Source organism: Myotis yumanensis, unplaced genomic scaffold (genome assembly GCF_028538775.1).
Source record: "Myotis yumanensis isolate MYYU_CA2020_CCGP unplaced genomic scaffold, mMyoYum1.0.hap1 SCAF_15, whole genome shotgun sequence".
NCBI lineage: Eukaryota > Metazoa > Chordata > Mammalia > Chiroptera > Vespertilionidae > Myotis > Myotis yumanensis.
The window spans coordinates 29,883,128-29,902,602 of NW_027223766.1; the positions used below are offsets into that span (position 1 = coordinate 29,883,128).

The 19,475-nt window shown below is 39.2% G+C and overlaps 1 protein-coding gene across 7 annotated transcripts in view; it reads right to left on the reverse strand.

Annotated features, from left to right (window-relative positions):
* The window catches only part of COLEC10 (collectin subfamily member 10), a 289,303-nt gene that overhangs the window by 84,395 nt on the left and 185,433 nt on the right, over nt 1–19,475 (reverse strand). Inside the window, exon 1 of one of the 7 annotated variants that reach the window (XM_070392753.1) lies at nt 1,581–1,675. The exons of the other annotated variants lie outside the window; for them this stretch is intronic. The gene's annotated coding sequence lies outside the window, so the exon portion shown is untranslated. Of the gene's footprint in view, nt 1–1,580; nt 1,676–19,475 lie in introns of those variants that run through there. 7 annotated transcript variants of the gene reach the window in all.

Here is a 19,475-nt window from a genome sequence, read left to right on the forward strand (position 1 = left end):
GAGTGCATGCCAAAACCAGCAAAATCTCTGACTCAAAATTCTTCTGCATGCCAATCCTAATTTTTTGAGAACATGTTACACCTACTTGATATCTCTTAAGGTGTACATATGTGAAGAACCTTGAAGAAATAATAAAATTCATTCGAGCGACAAAAACACAGTATATGACGATGAAAAATACATTTATTTTGTAATGTATACATGTACACTGATAGTTCGACAGAAAACTTTATGACTCCGTTTGATATTATCAGTGGGACTTTTGCTGCTGCATCACTGATGACAGAAATTTTACACCAGGTTTATATTTCGTGACCTTCAGAGATATGCATGAGCTACTACTTTCATCCGTCAGGCTACTCCTATTACGAGACTTAACAAAATTCATCACTGAGAACAAAGATTCACAAGCATATGTGGATGAAACCAAAACACTGGTAGGATCTAGGAAGGCAGGGAGAGTTAAGGCAGAGGCATAGAAATTGCTCTTCCCCTCTCTCGTCAATCCATGTCTATGGTCTTTAAGATAACTTGTTATGTAAAATTATTTATTTATCTAAGATGCACCTACACTGAAGTTATCTGAAAAATAAAAAAGTCGATATTAAGAAAAAAACTGTAAATGAAAGATTATAAGAGAGGGTTTTGCATACCAGCAAAAGTTACTGGCATGCCATGTTTGGCACGTGTGCCAGGGGTTGCCCACCCCTGACCTATATGCTATTAATCCCCACTCTATCCAGTCCAGGTCTTTCTCTTGAACTCCACACTGATATTCTTAATTCTCTTTTGAAAAAAAAAAATATATATATGTATATATATATCCAAGTTTACATCCAATTCCTTAAACTCTACACACCCAAAGTGAATTCTGTATGCCCAATGCTTCACCCACACCAGACAACTTTTTCTGAGTCTATGTTTCTAACTTGAGCCTGGCACCATTAAGTTACTCAACTGCTCACTTGGGAGTAATCCTAGATTCCTCTCTCTCTCTTACACTCTTCTTGCTCAATCCAAATCCAGCTCCTAAATAGCTTGGATTTTGACTATCATCATCTCTCACCTCTTTACTAAAAATTGTCTTTTTTAAAAATATAGTTTTATTGACTTCAGAGAGAAATAGAGGAGTGAGAGACAAAAACATCAATGATGAGAGAGAATCATTGATCAGCTGCCTCCTGCATGCTTGTCCCCTACTGGGGATCGAGCCTGAGACCCTGGTGTGTGCCCTGTCTGGAAATCAAACCTCAACCTCCTGGGTCATAGGTTGATGCTCAACCACTGAGCCATGCCTGCTGGGCTGTTTTTCTTTATATCACTAGTTCCAATACCTTTCACACTTCCTACAAACTTGTCTTTATCATTCTGACATGCATATATGAGCATATTTTTTCCATGCTCAAAATCCTTCAGTGACTTCTGCTAAATGACATGGAAATATCTTGATATCATCTTTTTCAAGCCTAATTCTGCTCAATCCTTTTCACATTATATCACAGGTCATGGTCATCTCACCATGACCAGTTCTATATAGAATCTGAATAGCTTCACTCAGATACATTCTGAAAATGCCTCACCTTGTGCTTAAGCCACATAGCTCTTCCTTCCTTGGGGAATATTTGTCATCAGAACATGGCACTCTTAGGAAGCCTCTCACCACCACTCTTGGGCAGCCCAAAAGTGTGGAATGTTCACCCACTTGGAGCCACCTTGATGTATGGGGGACATAAGCCTGGAACAGAAAGTCAGGGACATATTTTATAAACCTCTCTGTACTGCAGGTCATATGCATTTGAGCACCTGTCACCAGTCTGATGGTCAATTCATCAATTCATATTTATTTATTTCTCTCTCTCTTCTTTTTTTTAAGTCCCCTTTTCTATAACTCTTGATCCATGAGATAACTTCTCAAATAAATTACCTTTATGTAAACCTTTGACTGAGGCTTTGTTTTCAAATAAATGTGAAAGACTGTAGTTACTAGTAGTATTAGTATAAAACAAACCCCAAAGATGAGATTTTAGAGCTGGATTACTCATACATCAGAAAGGAGACGAAAAAAGGAGAAGACTGGAATTGAAGTAACATAAGTCCATGACACCAGAAAAGGTGACATAGGATTCCTGGGATCATAGTTGTTGGTTCCCCCCATCTCCCTTGATCCTACAGTTGGAATAGCTAGAATAAATGGTGGGCATCACTGCTGAACTATTTGGAGTGAACTTTTTCCCTAGGGGTCAAAAAAGTTCTTCACATTTAGATTTCCAATACATAACAATAGCTAACCACTCCTGAGTGCTTAATATGCCAGCTATTGTTTGAGACTAGAGCTTCCCCCAAAGTTGTGAATAGGTTATCGTTAGGCTGAACATATGTCCTGGTTTGCCCAATAAAATGCCAGTTTCTGCCTAATCTGCCAATCCCAGTGTTATTATTAATATACCCAATTTCACTTTTGGAAATGTCCATATCTGCATGATAAATTATACGTCCTCCTATTTATCGATGTGCTGAGATATTGATCCCCTCAAGGAGCCTGGACAGCTTGAATACTTGGAAGCCCCAAGCTAGTTTCCTCTGGCCTCATCCATTTGCTTCAGTGTGTTAGGTGAATATTACAATTGTCTGTGTGCTAAGAGAACCTGGGCAACTTGCTTGGTATCATTATCTGAATTTTAGAGATAAGGATATGGGTTAAGTGGTCCAACAAAGATCAAACAGGAAGAGAGAAGATAAGAATCCAGATCTCTTTCAATTACTCTGCACTGCTTTCCAAGCATCCTCCTCTAAAGAGGACATCCAGCTAATCTACCCTCTGCTCAGTGATGCCATTCACACGCACCCTGTTTATGCTGAAATAACTTTGTGACAATGACAACAGAAATTATTCATCTTTTCAGACGACCAAAAAGAGAAATCCTCCTTCTTACTTTTAAGAAACAATAATGCCATTTGGGGCCCAACAGAATATTTCAGAAGAGCCTTAAAATCAGTGAACTAGAACTTGATATAGAGTGTAATTTATTCTCCACACCATTTCCGTTTATGTGGTTCCTGACATTGAATCTTCAAGTCACATTGAAACACAGCTTTCTTATCAAGCACACTCTAAAAGTCACCTGACTTAGAAGATTTACAAAGAGTAGTTGAAAAACATAACTGGTAAAGACTTGGACTTCTCTTTATTGTAATTGATCACACAATTCTTTTAAATATTTGCCGCTACATTTTGGTCTCTAAAATTAGTTATGTTATTTAGCCAGAATATTTCTCTTTGTAAAGGGCAAATTCAATTGGAACTAAGTCAATGAAGAGAAGATTGAATCAAATGTGATTATGTAAACAACTTTCCAACCCCAACTTGTCTAAGGCAGAGGAGGGCATCAAAGCCAGGCTTAGATGACTCCAAAAGCCTGGGGTTTTCCAATGATGTTCACAGCTGTCTTCAATTATTTCCGTCACTCACCTGGATTTCCATCCTCATGAGATTCAATTTCTCAGAACTGATCCAACTTCCTTTCTTTGAATTCTCCCTCCAAATACAGTTTCTTATTGTTTCTCTTCCTAATTCCAACTGAATCTTTTCTCCAACATCATGAAAACTGTGAGTTCCTCCATACCACCCCCGCCCCGCCAACCTAATTAATCTACAGTGGGGCCTTGACTTACGAGTTTAATTCGTTCCCTGACGGAGCTCATAACTCAAATTACTCATATGTCAAATCAAAAAGTGAACGAGTGAGACACGTGATGCTGGCTGATGTTGTGGCATTCACTGTGATGTTCGCTGCGCCAACTAGCGGTGGGGTATCTGAAGCTGGCTCGTAACCCGAATTTTAGCTCGCAACTCAAAGCAAAAAATCGGCTGAGAGACGGCTCGTATCTCGAAAAACTTGTTAGTCGGGACACTCGTAAGTCAAGGCCCCACTGTATTTGACTTCACTTTCCTATAATTGCTAGATAGTATCTTTTAGCTAACTAGTTTACCAAAACTTTCCCAAAATATGTGATCTTATTTCCTAGCTAACCTGAGCAAACTCCACCCACATTTTTAAATCAGATTTCTTTGCAAAAAAATGTAATTGAGCAGATTAGAATTTATAGAGACAAAGACATTTAGTCATTGGAATAGAACAATAAAGCATTGTAAATGAAGTGCCATCATCCAGAAAATTTGGTCTACATGACCTTTATATTCTAGTCCATTAAGTGATTGGTTAAATATGTTTAACAGATAAGTCTCAGCACCCACCCATGGCTGTTCAATAATATTTGAGAACAAATATTATTTAATAACTTAATGAAAAAGTAATTTGCCCTAGCTGGTTTGGCTCAGTGGATAGAGCATCGGACTTTGGACTGAAGGGTCCCAGGTTTGATTCCAGTCAAGGGCACATGCCTTGGTTGTGGGCTCAATCCCCGGTTGGGGGTGTGCAGGAGGCAGCCAATCAATGATTCTCTCTCATCATTGATGTTTCTATCTCTCTCTCTCTCTCTCTCTCTCTCTCTCCCTTCTTCTCTGAAATCAATAAAAATATATTTAAAAAAAAAGAAAAAAAGAAAAAGCAATTTGTTTACTAACAGAATTTAACAATGTTCTCTTAATAATATGAAAGTTCTCCTTTAATAACCAAATATCTCTATGTATTTCATTAGGAAATGTTTAAATTGAGCTGCATTATTATGACATAACAATTTCAAGAAGTAGCAGGCTAATGATGTTTTCTTAATATTATTTCAAAATATTTTTCTATTAAGTTAATAAAATTTATCAAAATAAGTAACACACACTTAAAGTACTAATTTTTTATAAATATACACACTAAAAGTTATACACACGCACACTCATACAATCACATCAAATATGTAGTTGAGTACTGATATTTATAAAATGGGACTATAAAGTAACTAGACTGATTATTTCCAGGCCACCCATAAATATAATATCAATTTTATTATTTCCTGGGCCTTGGTTTGTAAGACACAGAGTAATAGAACTAAGCTCACATTTGTGAATAGAAAAAAAAAATCTATATTAAATTGATTGGCAAATTGAATATGGTTTTGTATTTTGCCTCTGCCAAAACCTGACTGATCTTTTGGTGTCAGAAACTCTAAATCATGAACTTCAAGATTACAGAGGAGTTGTAGGTTAATTCCAAGTTTCCATTTTTAAAAACTGTAAGTAGCTATCTTCACTTCTTACTTCAAATTTGTAGATGAATACATGAAACATAATGCTAAATAATAATTCTGACTTATAGCATTACTGCTTTGGCTGGTGCCCCGTGAAAGTCTCATAAAAAGCCAGGTTTAGGGCTAAATGGATTCAAAGAATCAATAAACTTTGCAAGACCTACTAATCAGGTAGCACTTGTTCAATTAACATATACTGTATTTTTATTGATTTCAAAGAGGAAGTAAGAGGGAGGGAGAGAGAGAGTAAAACATTAATGATGAGAGAGAATCATTGATCAGCTGCCTCCTGCACACCCCCTACTAGGGATCAAGCCTACAACCAGGGCATATGTCCTTGACCAGAATTGAACCCAGGACCCTTCAGTCCACAGGCTGATGCTCTATTGACTGAGCCAAACCAGCTAGGGCTAACATGTATGTTTTGAGCACCTACTTATAAGTCTAGAGTAGCTGATGTTCCCCTCCTGCTGCTGCATCACAGCATGGCACTCAGTCCACCGCTTTGAGTCACCATAGTCTCCTATTTCCATGCAACAGTTCAGCTATGGCCAGAGCTGGGCTTTCTGTTAAGGCAGGACCTAGATCATAAGAGACCCTCTCCCTCTCCCCACTGCAATCTACAAGGGCACTACTGGGATTTAGGATCCAGGGAAATTTTTATCTGCCTTGCTTCAAGACCCCATTGGCTTGATCACTAGCTAAAATACCAGCCTTTTGTTTTTATTTCCTTTACTGATCTCTCATCAGAGTTTGGACTTTCTATTTCTTCTTTCAATTTCCTACTCCTCATCTCCTTTCCAAACTTTCCACAGGGATACTAAATTTCAAATTCAGTGACTAAAATCCTCAACTTCACCACCTACCACACTTTAGACCAGGGGTGGGCAAACTTTTTGACTCGAGGGCCACAATGGGTTCTTAAACTGGACCGGAGGGCCGGAACAAAAGCATGGATGGAGTGTTTGTGTGAATAATATAAATTCAAAGTAAACATCATTACATAAAAGGGTACGGTCTTTTCTTTTTTTTAGTTTTATTCATTTCAAATGGGCCGGATCTGGCCCTCGGGCCGTAGTTTGCCCACGGCTGCTCTAGACATTCTGACTTAATACTTGGTATTCCACCCCAGAACAGCTGTACCCCTGTAGCCCTCATGGAAGCTCATGGTCGCTAGGGCTCAGAATTTTCAGGAAGAAGAGCAGGGCCATCCCCATCATCACAGTGATGTGCAGGACATGACTCCTCAATTCTTTTGTTAACATCTTGTGTCCTGTGTTAATTCACATATGTGAATTTCATGTGAACTGGTTGTGGTCTCCATCACTCCCCCTGCATTCATGATTGACTTCACCACCACCACTTCCTCCACCACATTTCAGGCACTCATCCTTAATGGATTCAATATTTTCATCTCCATCACCTTGGCTGCTGCCTCATCTCAACTACCCACTCATATGAATACCCATTCTGCCTAATAACTAGGCCATTTTGGAAATGTTCTATTATTCTGCCTCACTTATTCTTAATAGGCCCAATTGAGCTATCTCATAATCTCACCAAAATCTCCATTTTTTCCCCTATCACTTTTTTTTTTAATGTCTATCACCCTCTCCCATCATCATTGTGGCTCCTTTTCCTGCTTAGGTTCCATGTTCAGAAATGCATCATTCCCTTACAAACAGTCTTAACTCTATTTCCCTTTCTCCTCCCTCGCTCTGCCATTTTTGCCTGGTTAAACCCAACTTGCTCTATGCCTGCATCTAAGAGGCTGAATGATGCTGAAAAAAAGCACACAGATGTGCTAATGGGCCTCACTTCAAACGTAACACCACAAGTTCAAACTGGCATTCTGTAAGGCCTGATAATCCTACCACACTTCTCCAGGGATCTTATTTCCCCCACTCTGCTGTACCACCCTTTTCAGATAACCAACCTTTACTCCCCTCTCATTCTCAACTGAAAACATGGCAGGATAATCCCCCCAAAAAAGAATCAGAAAAGAACAACTCCATATCTCATTTTCAATGTTAGCATCTCCTTGCATTGTGTCTGCACACTGTTCCTTTCTCCCTGGTTTAATGGAAGGGTGCCCTGCTCTCATGTAAGGCCATCCCCTTTATTGATGCTCTGGAGACCAGCACTATTCCCTTTCTTTACTGCAACATTATTTTCTTCCTTTCTACAGAATCATTCCTGTTTGCTTATGAATATGCCTTACTACCCATCTTTTAAAAAGACCCCAGTTATCATTTCAGTTATCATCCCAACATCTGCTTTCCTTCACAATAAAACAATTTAAAGAACTCTCTGTACTCACTGCTGTTACTTCCTCACATTGCATCTTTCCTAACCTCACTGAAATTGAACAGTCATTAACTGAAATCATCTCTATCAGGCCATTGTCTTCCCAAAGTCAATAGTCAATTTTCTCCTCACTTAACTCAACAGCTCCATAGATTTCAACAAACATGACCATTTTTCTTAATTTTATTCTCTAGGATTTTGAGATCATATTTAAGTGTGGGTTTGTTTGTTTGTTTGTTTTTCCTTCTTCGGGACACTAGTCCTCAGCATTCTTTGTTACCTCCTTTCCTTTATCCAACTTCTAACTATAGGAACCTCCTATAGCTCCGTCCTCTCAGCCTTTGTCTATTTTCTTGCTGTACTCATCCCAAGGTAATTTTTTTTTTATTCCCATGGCTTCAAATGCCATCTAAATATCCATCTTCCTTATACAAAGTATTTTAACTAATCTTGATGAATAAAGAAATGAATGGCAAAGATGCAGCCATACTGATAGCCTTAAATATATACCTTGTGTATATCACACTGTGTGACCCCGGGAAAATTACTTAATGTATGTATGCCTCAATTGATAAGATTATTTAATGTTTGGAGTTCTTATGAAAATTAAATGATAATGTACCCAAAGCACTTATAGTGCCTGGTAAGTAGGAAGCCCTATATAAATGCTAACACAGCAACATATATTAGTTATACTAGGGATGAGACATTATTTGGAAAAATACAAACTGTCAAAACAAATCCAAGTTCTGAAATTTTCATCCCAAAATCACACGCACAAGATTATATAAATCACTTGACATTTCAGGAACCTCTATTCATGAGCTTTCCCACCACAGTGCTTAAATGATTAAGCCCGTCACTTGGTTAAGGTGATGGCTTCATGGCTCCACCATACATGTCCAGAAACATTCCACTGCCTCAATTTTATGTAGTAATGGAGTAGTGATTAGAAGCTTATAGTGGTCTTAGTTATTACATACATACATAGACTTTAAATCTATCTACACTAGGAATAATTGAAATATTTACTTCCTTTGGGGAATCTATATAATAAAAGCCTAGGCGACCCTTACAGCAGAAGGACCAGAATGACCGGTCGCTATGATGCGCACTGACCATGAGGGGGCAGACGCTCAACACAGGAGCTGCCTCTGGTGGTCACTGTGCTCCCACAGGAGGAGTGACGCTCAGCCAGAAGCTAAGGATCAGTGAGCCGACCGGTAAGGAGCAGCAAGCAGGTGGGTGGTAAGGAGTGAGGGGTCCCGGATTGCAAGAGGGCGCAGGCTGGGCTGAGGGACAGCCCCCACCCCCTGCATGAATTTCGTTCACTGGGCCTCTAGTATGTCATAAGTAAAAAGTACACTTAACTTATTCCTTCTAAATTTACACTGTTTTATATACAATGTCTTGTTTTATCTTTAAGTCAACCTTATGAGGTTGCAGGAAGAATATAGTTTTTATTTTATAGATGAAAATACTATGGTTAATTAACTTGTGCAAGGTCATATGACTTATCATTGATAGATTTGTACCTGGAATGCAGCTCTTGATTACTGCTCATCTACTGAATACTCCAGGACTAGTCCTTAAAGCTGCTGCTGCCTTGTAGAGCGTATGATGAACTTACTTTATTATATGAACTAGAACAGGTTATTTTTCAGTTGTTAACATCAACACCTTTGTTTTATCGCCATCTAAAAGGTTTCCTTATCACCACCTGATGGAGAAGCCACACCTACCTGTGCTTTAGTCTACTGTATATACGTTTATATGCCATGAAACATGGCCCATTAACACTTGAGAGTTTCCATAAGGTTGAAGATACCCAAACATTCACCAGTTATAAAGTGCGACCAACCAAGGAGAAAGGGCTATGGCAAGAGCACAGCCTATAAATAGATTTCTGTGCGGCAGTGAGTAGAGATCAGGATCAGAATCACTCAGAGCTGGGTCATCACCACCTTGCTATGTCATTTGAAGTGTAAATACTTTGAAACTGCTTTCTCCTTTAAAAATGAAGACACTGAGGTTTAATTCATTCACAGGGTCAATGTGAGGATTAAAGTGCCTCATCCATTGCTGGTGCTTAGTAAGTAGTATTTGTTTCCACTGCAGCCCACTCAGTAATTGCTAGTTCATTTTGGTGAAAGATGTTACCCTGTAGTAAGAGAGAACACTAATTCCAATTGGACATTTTATTACAAGTGCAGTGGAGAGTAATTAAAATCAAATATGTACTCTTATTTTGTTCTTTAATTGTTTCAGATATATTCATTTTGTTTTTATTTTAATTTATTGATGAGACTACTACAGATGTTCCTCATTTCCTCCCCCACCTATACCCCCACCCCTGCTTTATCTACCTCCACCCAGCCCCTGCCCCTCCTCCCTCTGCCCATCACCACACTGTTGTCTTTGTGCATGGGCTGTGCATATTTGTTCTTTGGCTAATCTCTACATCTTTTGTCTCCTCCATACCCCTCACCTCTGACCTCTGTCAGTCTGTTCCATGTATCCATGCCTCTGGTTCTATTTTGTTCATTAGTTTATTTTGTTCATTATGTTCCATATATAAGTAAGATTATATGGTGTTTGTATTTCTCTGTCTGGCTCATTAATTATAAATTTCAATACAGGAAAACCTATATGGAAGGCATGAGAATGTCTTGTATTCCTCAGCCCACTTAAAGCATCTTTTTAAAGGTAATTTGATTATGCTTGGTTTGAAGAAGAAACTGCCTCTTGGATAGGTATTGCTTTGATTTCTCCAAGGGGATTTTGCTGAAAAGTGAGCATAATCTCTTTTATCAAATGCAGAAACTCATTTAAAAATCTGCCTCTTTTATCCTTTCAAAAATGCCTTCTTTTACTCATCCACATAATGTTTTTTCTCCCTCAAATAGTCCCTAATTTGTTAGGAAAGGCTGAAGAAAAATGATTAGAAAATGAACTGTATTCATTTTCAGAATCTAGAAATCTGTTTAAGATTCATTTTTTATAATTACAGCTTACAGAGATAGCTTGTGAGAATAAAGGCTGAGTGTTTCCAATTCTCTTATATTTATAAAATTAGAAGAGAAAATGCCAAAATACTTAAATGAATATCCTTTTGTGAGGATTAAATTGATGAGTCAACAATTTTTATCAGCAGAAGAGAATTTTCACATTCAATTTATCAATGGACCTATTAACTTTTTACATTGTTTTAAAGTTGTAACTCTTAATTAGAAAAAGTTATCTTTTAAATTTTTTACTTCTAACTTTTATAAGTTGATTTCTAATCTTATAAGGCATCTTACATTTATAGTTTTTTTTAGTGAACAATCTAACAACAGGGTATTATCTTTATACCCACTCAGCAGATGGCTAGAAACTGAGTCACAGATGTAAGGAGTCTGTCTAGAATACACTTCAAACAAATAAAACAAATAGCTAGAATTTGAGCCTTCGTCTCTTGACCTCACATACCAAATTCTTTTCACTACCCACTTTAGACTTAAAAGACCTTGATTATTTATTGCATTGTGTGCCCACCATCCAAAGTCAAATCTTCTGTCACTATATATTTACAGATCTTGTATCATAGAAATGTACACTTGAAACCTATATGATGCTGTTAACAAATGTTAGCCCAATGAATTTAATCAAAACAATGTGTGTGGGTTTTTTTTTTGAAAGATCTTGACTAGAGTCCCACATCAGTTATTTCTGGGCTAGCAACTTTGGATAAATCAACTAACTTCTCTAAAGCTCAAGTATCTTTTCTTCAAATAGGGACAATGGCATCTAGCTTCTTCTCAAGGTTTTATAAAGAGCAAAGGATTTAAAGAATGTGAAAACACTTTGTGCTAGATTTTTGTTTTCCTGTTCTTGAAGTCAAACACTTGACACTTAAGTCATTAGATGTTGGGTGCCCAGCAATATAGAAAGAGCATGCCCAGTGGTGAGCCTTCAGTCTATAATCAAATCCATGTGTATTACTTCCTAGCTGTGCAATCTTATCCAAGTTCCTCATTTTCTGAGGCTCAATGTCCTCACCTGAAAAATTGACACATACAATAGATACTGGTCCATGATCAGTCATGGAACAGGGTATGGAATCTCAGAGGGAAGGTGGGGGAGGCTGGGTGGGTGGGAAGTAATCAACCAAGAACATTGTATGCATATACGCATGGCCCATGGCCACAGACAATGGGGCAGTGAGGGGAGGGGGGGCCTAAAGGGTTAATGGGGGTAAGGGGGAGATAAATGTAATACTTTCAACAATAAAGATTTACTAAAAAATAAAAATAAATTGACACTGGCACCAGAAAAACAACAAACAAAACAGAACAACCCACTATGGTAGTATAAATGCAGACCTTTATCAAACTTCAGACTACCTCCTGTCAATTCCCCTGCACGGGGTTAACAGCCTGCATCACCCACAGTCTCATCAGGCCCTCACACATGCAAGCACACCACACAACATTCTGTAAAAATATAAATAAATAAAAATACTGGTTCATGATCCATCCGTGATTTACTTTTTGTTGTTGTTAAAATGTCTATTACACAGATTTTAATTATATTCAGGATATTTGTTTGAAGAGACATTTAACACCTATTCAGCAAAGGCATATTTGCCTCCTTGAGTGTGTCCAAGTTTCATTTTATAACTGCAAATTCCATCTTCATGTTACAGACAGGTTGAGCAAATTAAAATAGAAATAATTCATATCCTTCTCGGTTCACAACAAAACACAAGAACATAACCTGAAATCCAAATAGATGATAGCAAGACCCCAGAGAGAAAAGATCTGCATGAAAATGAAACCTTTGCTCAGATGTAAAAGGAGGGAGAGAAACACAGAGGTTTTGCTTGCTGGGTGAAGGACTGCACCAGGTAGTAGACTTGGGCCACCTCAGGAGGTGGGAGACCTAAGAGCCACAGGAATGACTCAGGTGCTGTGAAAGGTCTCAGAGCACCTTGCTGATGTGAATTAGCTTCTTCCTTAGTCCCAGAAAAGAAAGCTACCTATGGCCAAGTTTGAGCATCAAAATATCCATTTACATTCTTTTAAAAAAAATGTATTGAGGTGACATTGGCTAATAATCTATATATAGAGAAGCCTAAGTGACCGTCAGACCATTTGACCGGTAGCTATGATGCGCACTGACCACCAGGGGGCAGGCGCTCAATGCACAGGCATGGAAACATGGAACAGACTGATGAATCTGAGGGAAGGGAGGACGGGGGAGGGCGGGAAGAGATTAACCAAAGATCTTATATGCATACTAGAGGCCCGGTGCACAAGTTCGTGCATCAGTGGGCTCCCTCAGCCTGGCCTGCAGGAATCGGGCCGAAACTGGCAGTCCCACATCCCCTGAGGGGTCCCGGATTGCGATAGGGCACAGGCCAGGCCGAGGGACCCCACTGGTGCATGAATCCCTGCACCGGGCCTATAGAATTATATAAATTTTAGGTGTACATGATTATAATCTGTTTTCTGTATACTCTATTGCATGCTTACCACCCAAAATCTACTTTCCTTCCATTGCCATACATTTGAACCCTTTACCCAATTCAGCCTCCCACCAACCCTCTTCCCCTTGATAAGCATCATTCTGTTGTCTGTATCAATGAGTTTGTTTATTTTGTTTTCTTTAGTTCATTTACTACTTTTTTGTTTAATATTTTGTTTTATATTTATATATGAGCGAAATCATAAGGTTTTGTATTATTTGATTCTCAAACATTCTGTCTTGCTAAAGCAGCACCTGATAAAATAGTAATTCTGTAAATACAGCAGCAGCCAGGATTTGTAACTTGCTATCACTCTCCCAAACACTTTGAGGGGACCTGACATTCCACCCATGAAGCCTGCTGACACTCTGGCAGAAAACAGGTCGCTTCATGAATCTGCGGCCCAGTTATTTCGGGTCAGCCACTTACCAGCAATGTGGCCTTGGGTGGGTCACTTACCCTTTATGGGCTTCAGTGGCCTTCTCTAGAAATCTCTGAGGTGGGGCTGAATATTGAATGTCTGCCAGACCCCTCCTGCCCTAATAGTCTCTGATACAACATAGGAACTGATAACAAAGACTCTCAAACTCAAACAAATGCAATGTATCCAATTCGGAATGCACTGACGTGCTGTTACTAGATTTAGCATATCTGTGGAAGAGGGGGAAAAAACACACAGTTTACTGGCAGCCTGGGTGAGTCAAAAGGCCAAGCTATTTTTGGTAAAGACCACTAAACTGGCTCAGGCATTTATATGCATTTTCTCAGCAATAGGACAAAGGCATCCTGCTCAAATTCCAGGGAAAGACCTACCTACACCTTTGTTGCAGTTCAGTAGTAAAATAAATATACTTAGCTGAATGCAGACGACATGCCAGTGAACAGTGTTTTTGTAATGTTGTTCGTTAGGCTCCTCAGTTTGCTGGTTGCTGTTTGTCAAGTGAACTAGTCATTAGGCAGGACTCACAGCTTCAGTAAAAGATAATGAAGCACTTTGGGACTCTTTTTGAAATGAATTCCTAAGTCATCACCTTGTGAAGACTTCGGTGGCCAGTGCTATGATCACCGTATATTGAGCTTGGAAGGTAACTTTGCAAACTAAAGTCAAACAGCGGTCTTTCTAGGACTCATAGATAATTAAAATAAACTAGAGGCCCGGTGCACGAATTTGTGCATAGATGGGATCCCTTGGCCTGGATGGCGATCGAGGCCTATCGGGGGGCTGGCTGGCTGGGGGAAGGGGCCACGGGAAGTTGGCTGGCTGCAGGAGGTTGGCCGTGGGAGCGCACTGACCACCAGGGGGCAGCTCCTGCGTTTAGCGTCTGCTCCCTGGTGGTTGGTGCGTGTCATAGCGACTGGTCAACCAATTGTTCTGGTCGTTTGTTCACAATGGTCATTTAGGCTTTTATATATATAGATAATAGCACTTTCCATTCATCCCCAACATGCTGTCATATCAGAACTGCTGATATTTGAGGGAGGCCAGCTCTGCGGAAGAGCTAATCCTAGGATGTAACGTACAACATGCTTACTATAGTGAACACTGCTATATGGTACTTTGAAAGCTGTTATGAGAATTGATCCTAAAAGTTCTCATCACAAGCATAAAAGCATTTTTTTAATATCTATATGAGCTGATGGATGATAAACTAAACTTATTGTGGTCATCATTCCATACGATCCTGTAAATCAAGTTATTATGCTGCACATCTTAAACTTACACAGTGCTATATGTCAGTTTTACCTCAATAAAGCAGAAATAAATTAATTACAAGGAATAATTAATTAGTTTTTTAAAAAGAGAGAGAGAGAGAGCTAATGCAACAGCTAGCATATTAATGAGGCAGCCAAAAAATTTACATTTAGAAGCAGGACATTTAAAACCAGTGCAGCGACCTGCATCTCAGCTCTACCTCCTTCACTGGCTTCGCTATCTCGGCAAGCGCCTACCTCTGGGAGGCTTAGTTCCCCAGTCCGTACAGTGGTCATAATAAAGTGACCCTAAAGACACACGAAGCACTCAGCACAGAGGCTAGCACACAGTAAGCACTCAATAAACACTGTCAATGTTATTAATCTACTGCTATAGTTGACTTTGAATTATATTTGGTATAATTGTATACTTTGTATTTTGTTTTAGGTCACTTGACAACCTTCCCCCAAAAAACACAGAAGTTCACTCACTTTTTAGCCCTTCTCTATTTTGCCACTTAAGATCCATTTTTTGCCATTTAGCATTCATTTTGCTATCCTCCAGATAAAAAGTTAACCAGATTTACCCTCAACTCCACTAAATATGAACCTCTGTAGACAGAGAGGCTGGGTCAAGCCACCTTTCAACCTGGAGGGGACTGAGAAATGAAGGCAAGGCTGAGAAAGCAGATGAAGGAAATGTAAAAGGAGCCGGCTGTTATAGGACCATGTCCACTATAGTGTCATGCTATAGAATCAGTGAGGCTCCTAATCAAGGTACCCCTAAAACCTCAATCTTGAAATGTCCAATTGTGTAAGCTAACAAATTTTCTATGTTGATTGAGCCAGCTTGAGATAGAGCTTATGCTACATGTGAAAGAACAACTCCTAACTATTAGGCACTTGTTAAAAATGCAACCCCCATGACCTACTAAATCCTTCTTCAAGAGTGGAGCTGAGGAGTTATGAAACTTGGACTGGGGCCCCAAGTGATTCTCCTTCCAAACCAGTGGGATGGACTCAATCGTGTGTCCGTGCCCCCAAATTTGTATGTTGAAGTCCTGACCCCCCGTTGAAGAACGTGACTGTATTTGGAATAGGGTTTCCAAGGAAGTGTTTAAAGTTAAATGAGGTTTAGGGTGGGACCTCCTCCAATATGACTGGTGTCCTTATGAAAAAAGGAGACTAGGACACAGACGCATACAGAGGGAAGAGTGTGTGAAGATACAGGGAGAAGGTGGCCATCTACAAACTAAAGACAGAGCCCTCAAAGGAATCAACCCTGACAACACCTGGATCTGGGACTGGAGAAAATAAATTTCTGTTGTGTAAGCCACCCAGTCTGTGGAGCTCTATGATGGAAGTCCTAGGAGACAAATGTAATCAGCTTTGAATAACATGAATTCTGGAACTCCTCATCCTACACTAACATTTGTTCTGTAACCTTCCACACAAGCAATCCTGCAGCCTCTGAATCTCTGCAAAGGGAACTCACAAAATTTCAGCATGGCTCTAGCCAGTTTGGCTCAGTGGACAGAGCATCAGCCTGTGGACCAAAGGGCATATGACTAGGTTGCAGGCTCCTCCCTGGCCTGGGCCCTCACATCGATGTTTCTCTCTGTCTTTCCCACTCTCTTCCACTCTCTCTAAAAATAAATGGTAAAAAATATCCTTGGGTGAGGATTAACAAAAAAATAAAATAGAATAAAAAATAAAACAATGTTTAGAATGTTTAAAAAAACATTTTAGCATGGTCCCTTCCAATTTGGAACTGTTCTCCCTGTGAGAAAATTTTCCTTACTTTGTACTGAAATTCATATTATCATAACAATTAAAGTTCATAATGGTAACACCAGAACCCTAACATTCTAAAGTGGTCCCAGAGCAGTCAAAGACAACATTTTACTCACCGAAAGTTTAAAGTTACATATATTATTTGCAGTATAATGTTTGATGTGACTATTCTAGCTTTTAATTAATTTCAGAAGTTGGATAATATTATCAATTATAACTAGCACTTTCACTTTACTGATCATTCTGGATCAAAGATAGTTTATCATAGTTTCTAAAAGTAGATGGAGATAAAAATACTGTGTGAAGTTTTCCTCCCCAAGAGATTTTGAACTTGTGAAGTGCTATCAACAAATGATAAAATCTCAATAGGTTGGCTTCACGGTCCTTTCTGAGGTCAGATCCTTTCGCTTGAGAAGAAACTGTTTGCATACAGATTTCTATCTGCACATCACATGCTGTCTATTCTGATAAAGTTATAGGCAACACTGCGGTCAGAAAGTGGTATTTTAACTGTTTTATTTAAAACAGTGCTACCAACTCTTTTACTAAAACAATGATCATTTTGGACAGGTACTGTCCAGTGGAATTGTTTAAACTAATTCAATTACCTGTATAATTGACCCCCAAAGCCTTTTCCTTTTAGGAAAGATATTTCTCAGTTTAAAGCAAAAACTGACAGTCAGGCTAAAGATGAAAAAAAGGTTCTTTCACTTCAACTGACTCTATTGAAATTCATATTAATCGTGACAACAGGAACAATACCAATACCTTACACCTATTGATTGCTTACTGTGATTCCAAGAAGACTTTGTGTGTTGTCTCATTTAGTACAATTATCCATTAAGATAGGCTGTATTTACTACTTGCATTTTACAGATGCAACTCAGAGTTTAATAACTCAAAATCACATACTTCAGTTGGTAGCAGAATCAAGTTTCTTACCAAGTTTCATTTGCCTTTAAAATCCTGCTCCCAACCACTGTGCATCCCTCAAGGAAAATGTATAGACAGAAGAAAGAAAAATTCATCCTCTAGGCAACATCTGGAAAACACCTGTAAAACAGTGATTTTAACACCTGCCTGTTGAGATTTTTAGAAAGATAAAATATAAATGTAATTTATCTGGGTGTCTGGCCATAGTTCCTGGCAGAATTTTCTCAAGTGCTTTATAAATGTCAATTTTCCCTCTTTAAGCAATATTTACTATGTATTTCCAGGGCACTGAACTGAGCCGCACAAGAAAACCTATTTGCTCCTGCCTTCCTGGAGTTTATATCCAAGTGTAAAGGCAAAAGTCAGTAATATGAAAAGGTTACAAAATAATCGATTTCAATGAGTGCGTAGAGCCAGGGCTTTGTCTCCAGACTCCAGGGGATTTGCATTCTGTCTCCATCATTTGTAAAATCTTGTTCTAGTGACTTTCTCTCTCAAGGTCTCAGCATCCTTATCCATAGAATGCACATCTACCTCATGGGGTTGATATGAGGATTTTAATAGATATTCTTTGTTGGTATTAATTTATACCAGGGAGGACTGTGAGAAATTTGCTTATTGTATCTCATTCAGTTCTTACCATCCTATATAATAAAAGGGTAATATGCAAATCAACTGAACGGCAGAACGACCAGACGCTATGACATGCACTGACCACCAGGGGCAGAAGCTCAATGCAGGAGCTGCCCCTGGTGGTCAATGCGCTCCCACAGGGGGAGCACCTTTCAGCCAGAAGCTGGGGTCATGGCTGGCGAGTGCAGTGGCAGTGGCAGGAGCCTCTCCCGCCACTGACGCTCCCCACACTCCCCAGGCCTAAGATGGCAGTCGGACATCCCCTGAGGGCTCCCAGACTGTGAGAGGGTGCAGGCCAGGCTGAGGGACTCCCTGAGTGCACAAATTTTGTGCACCAGGCTTCTAGAGACTTGATAAAAAGGTATTAGTTCACCATTCTCAAGTTGAAGTAACCAAGACACAGGGAGGTAGATTTTTTCTTTTAATCCTTACCTGAGGATATTTTTTTCTATTTGTTTGTTTATTTATTTATTTATTTATTTATTTATTTATTTATTTTAGAGAGAGTGGAAGGGATGAAGGGAGAGAGAGAGAGAAAGAAAGAGAAAAACATCAAAACATAAATGTGAGAGTGACACATCGATTGGTTGCCTCCTGCATGTGCCCCAACCAGAGTCAGGGATTGACCCTGTAACCAGGTATGTATCTTGACCAGGAATCAAGTCTGCCACCCTTTAGTTAGTGAAAAGGCTGACGCTCTAACCACTGAGCACATAAATGGCACATGGCCAGTTGTGGTACAGTTGACAAGCCATTCTAGGCAGTGTGGCTTCACTGCCTAGTCTCTTAACACACTACACAACACTGATTTCTAGATTATAAAAAATATATGTGAAGTTCCAGAAATGTTTTACATGCTCCAAAAAAGCATATTTATTCTATTATAGACATGCACCCCTTGACAGAGATATATTCTGGGCAACGCATCATTAGGCAATTTCATCATTGTGCAACCATCACAGAGTGCACTTACACACACCTAGATGGGATAGCCTACTACTGTAATGGCATGTGCTATGCTTTAACTAGTATATGACTGGCAGTGCAGTAGGTTTGTTTACACGCGAGCATTCCCCACAAACACGTGATTCATGTATTATGCTTTAGCATTCCAATGCCCAAAATGTCACCGGGCAATAGGAATTTTTCAGCTCCATTATAATTTTATGAAGCCTCCATTGTACTGGTGTATGTGATTCGTTGTTGGGCACATGACTGTATCAAAGTGTAAAAATAAAAACAAATTAATTAAAAATTATTTCTTAGGCTGAAGGGAGAGGATGGAAAGGTGTCCAATATGTGAAAATGATAATGGCTTTAAGTACGTTGAGCAGCTTCATGCTTTTTTCATGCCCTAAAAGAGAGAAAGCTCTAAGTCTATAAAACTGATGGCATTTTCTGCTTCTTA